General features: G+C 37.0%; 1 non-coding gene across 1 annotated transcript; it reads right to left on the bottom strand.

Annotated features, from left to right (window-relative positions):
- Positions 1-3751: 3751 nt before the first annotated feature.
- Positions 3752-3915, bottom strand: LOC135269402 (U1 spliceosomal RNA). The gene has a single exon (XR_010337693.1). It is a non-coding gene; the product is annotated as a U1 spliceosomal RNA (small nuclear RNA).
- Positions 3916-4465: the final 550 nt, after the last annotated feature.

Below are 4465 nucleotides of genomic sequence, written 5' to 3'. Positions count from 1 at the left end.
GTGGGTTAATTATGCATTTTTTTAGGAATCCATCTTGATTTACAGTTTTTGAGGCACATTGCTTTGTATAATTTTTTAGCAGTTGATTCTAGGTATTACAATATACATACATAATTATCATCGTTTACTTGTTTTGGTGCATTACCACTTTGAATGATGTATAGAAAACTTACTTCTATTTTGATTTCTTTATCATCCTCACTTTCAGAATATAAGTTTTCACTACATTTTCTTTATAAAATTTGAATTATTACTTTAAATCCTACATTTAATGCATTTTCTATATATAAGTACGATATGACATGGTGTTATAATTTTTGCTTCAATTATCAAATATGACTTAATAAATCCAGAAAGAGTAGGATAATCTATTATATTTATGCTTATTTTTACCCATTCCAATGTTTTTTTCCTTTCTGAAATTCCATGCCTTGTATTTCCTTTACATTTACAAAACTTCATTTAGCCAGTCTTTAAGGGCAGGTTTACTAGTGACAATTTCCCTTAGTTTTCCTTTGTCTGGTAGTATATTTTCCTTTCATTGCTGAGACATGTGTTTGCTGTATATAGAATTGCAGTTGAAACTTCTTTTCTTTTAGTATTTGAAAAATGCTGCATCACTTTTCCTTTGGTCTTGTTTTCTGATGAGAAGTCTACTGTCATTTGAGGTGTATGTGTGTGTGTGTGTGTGTGTGTGTGTGTGTCTTTAATTTTTTATTTTGTATGTTTGTGGGTACATAGTCGGTGTATTTATGGGGTACAGGAGATGTTTTGATACTGACATGCAATGTGTAAAGATCACATCATGGAATATCATCTCAAGCAATTATTCTTTGTGTTACCAACAATTCAATTATACTCTTTCAGTTATTTAAAAATGTACAATTAAGTTAACATTGACTATAATCACTCTGTTGTGCTATCAAGTAGTAGGTGTTATTCATTCTTTCTATTTTTTCCTAGGCATTAACTATCTCCACCTCTCCCCAACCCTACTCCTACCCTTCCCCACCTCTGGTAACCATCCTTCTACTCTCTATGTCCATGAGTTTAATTGTTCTGATTTTTAGTTCCCACAAATAAGTGAGAACATGTGATGTTTGTCTTCCTGTGCCTGGCTTATTTCTCTAACATAATAATCTCCAGTTCTATCCACGTTTTTGCAAATGACAGGACTTTATTCTTTTTTGTGACTGAATAGTATTTCATTTTTGTATAGGTTCCACATTTCCTTTATCCATTCATCTGCTGATGGACATTTAGGTTTCTTCCAAATCTTTGCTATTGTGAATAGTTCTGCAACAAACAGGAGTGCAGATGTCTCTCTGATATACTGATTTCCTTTGTTTTGGGTTCTGGATAATATGGGAGCTCAACTTGTAGTTTTTTTGAAGAACCTCCAGACTGTTCTCCATAGTGGTTGTACTAATTTACATTCCCAGCAAGTGTACGAAGGTTCCCTTTTCTCCACATCCTCTCCAGCATTTGTTATTGCCTGTTTTTTGGATATAAGCCATTTTAACTGGGGTAAGGTTATATCTCATTGTAGTTTTGATTTGAATTTCTCTGATGATCAGTGATGTAGAGCACCTTTTTCATATGCCTGTTTTGCCATTCAACTGAATTGTTCTTCCTATAGGAATGTGTTATTTCTTTCTGGCTGCCTTCAAAACTTTTTTTTGTTGTTGCTGTTGTTTTGTTTTTGTTTTTTGTTTTTGTTTTTTTGTTTTCGTGGAAGAAGGTGGAAGGGAAAGTGTTCCTAGCAGAAAGAAGTTTGGCTATGATGAATCTTGGCATGGATTTCTTTGGATTAAACCTGTTTGGTATTCATTCACCTTCTTGATTCTGTAGGTTTATGTAGTTTTTGTCAAATTCTGGAAATTTTCAATCTTTATTTTTAAAAATATATTTTTAATCCTACTCTCTCACTCTTCTGCTTCTGGAACAACAATGAAACGAACATTAGCTCATTGTTTTTATCCCAGAAATCACACCAAATAATCATTTTTAAAAATTTGATTTTCACTTTTTTGTTTAGATTGGGGAAATTCTCTTGGCCTGTCCCACAAGTTCACCGATTCTATCCTCTGTCTTTGCCACTCTACTTTTGAACCCATCAGTGTGTTTTTAATTTCAGTTATTGTATTTTTCATTTCTGTAATATTCATTTGCTTTTTTATAACTTCTATTTCTTTCATATTTTTTCATTTGCTTCACATAATTTGCAATTGCTTCTTCAATTCATTTTGTAGTACTTGCTTTAAAATCTGTTTCAGATATTTACAATATCTGATCTATTTTGATATTGGCATCTGTTGATTGTATTTTCTCATTCATGTTATAATTTTTTGGTATTTGGTATGATGCATGATTTTCTATTTCATCCTGTTTATTTTGCATATTATGGGACTCTGGATACTGTTTGTTTATTTATTTATTTTGCAGGCATTCCATTTTGAGGTTTAACATGGAGTTGACTGGGTGTGTGTTCAGTTTCCCACTTGGCCTCACTGATATCACCTGGTGAATGTAGATTGCTAAATCGCACTGCCTCATTGCAGATGGCTAGGGTCAAAGATCAGTTCCCTGCTTTTCCCTGCTGACACTTTCTATTGCAAGTGGCACACTGACTCACACCACCTCATTCCCTCCAGGTGAGGGTATAAGATCACTTCTCTGTTGTGCCCTGCTGTTCCCCAATGCTGAGGGAAGTAGACTGACTCAGGATGCTTTGTTGATGCAGCACTAGGGACAGAATAACACCTCCCACTGAGCCCTCCTAACACGAGTGAAGGGAGAGGGGAAGTGGAATTTCAACTAGCTCTGCATAACATGGCCTCATTCAGTCTCATTAATGCCCGGTTGGTGTTGCAGCTCAGCTCCCCACTGGTTCCTTCTGACACCAGGGGAAGTGGAAAGTGAAGTGCTAGCCCTGCTTCATACTGTCTCATTATTGTTGCCATTTTTGGGCCTTCCTGGCACCAGAGATAGGGGAGAGAAGAGTGTTAATAGTCCCAACTTGCACCAACTCATTCAGTTTCCTTGATGTTGGGAGTAGGTGAAGGCTCAGCTCTCTACTGGACCCTGATAACAGTACCCTGACAGGAGAATCAGAGCGTAGCCTGCTTCCCCTGTATAGGATATGGAGAATCAAATTCTTGCTTAGCTTTCCAATATCACCAGTCAGGTGAACCAGAGATCTGCCTGCTTTCCTAAGGCAGGAGATGGAAGATTAGCTCCTCATTCTGCTGTACTGATATCACTCCACAAGGAAATCAGAATCCTCCATCCTTACCATCATGGAGCTTAGAGACTAGTGGGAGAGATAAACAATCAAGAAGTAAATTCAAACAAGTATATGAATGCAACTATGATATAGGCTATGAAGGAAAAGCACAGTCTTATGAAGAAGAATAAGCCTTTTTAAGGAAGTGACATGTCAGATCCTGAAGGATGAAAGGGAGCCGGTAATGTGAAGGTAGAAAAGGGAGTATTCCAAGCAGTGAAAACAGCAAGTGAGATGGCATTGTGGCAAGAAAGGACCTGGGTATTCATGGAAGTAAATGCAAGTCCAGAATGGAGAAACTGAGGTGGCAAAGTAGTGACAGAGTGAGGCTAGAGTGTTAGCAGGTTCCTGACCATCCAGGATTATGAGGGCTATGGTAAAGACTGGAGATTTTTTTTTTCCCTTAAGTGTGGAGACTAGGAATGAAAGATTTTCAAGAGGTGCAGGAGTATGCTTTTTTTTAACCAGGGGAAAGCACAAACGCAGTCCCCCACTACCACAAATTATGCCGTCGAGTTTCCCACATTTGGGGAAATCACAGGGGTGAGCACATTCAGAGTGCAATGGATAAGCCTCACCCTGGGAAAATCACCTTTGTGATCATGATATCTCCCCTGCCAGTTAAGTAGGATTATGCTTTTATTTAACCCTTAACAAAAGATCACCCTGGATACTGTGAAAAGAGTAGATTAGAAGAGTGGAATAGGGAGACCAATTCAGATGCTGCAGTAGAAATCAAGATGCAAGATGATAGACGCTTGTAAATAGGTGTTGGTGGAAATGGAGAGACATAGAAAGATTTGAAATAAAAAAAAATTTCATTTGTCATCGAGGTGTGTGTTTTTAGAAATTTGAGTATCTAATTGCATTAGCATTATATAAACTCATTATAACACGGTCCCTATGGAGACAAAGTATGTTTCCTTCTGTTAGTATACAGGTATGAGTTTATTGACTACTGAATATACTTTCTCAATATCGTTTCTGATAATTCTAATGGTAATGTAAGTAGGCCTAGAAATGAACCCAAATCCATAGAAGATGGCACTCTGTTAGGCTGAAAATACACCTGTGTGTGCTTAAGCCATTAAAATAATCCCACATTAGTCTGTCTTTGGGAAACAATGAGGCTATTTTCCGGGGAGCAAAGATCTGTGGGTGAGGAGAAAAAAAGAAAGG

The sequence above is a fragment of the Aotus nancymaae genome, unplaced genomic scaffold (genome assembly GCF_030222135.1).
Source record: "Aotus nancymaae isolate 86718 unplaced genomic scaffold, 86718_ANA_hifiasm-v0.15.2.pri h1tg000004l, whole genome shotgun sequence".
Classification (NCBI taxonomy): domain Eukaryota; kingdom Metazoa; phylum Chordata; class Mammalia; order Primates; family Aotidae; genus Aotus; species Aotus nancymaae.
The sequence above is the reverse complement of the archived record's forward strand: the minus strand, read 5'-3'. Positions and strand labels throughout refer to the sequence as shown.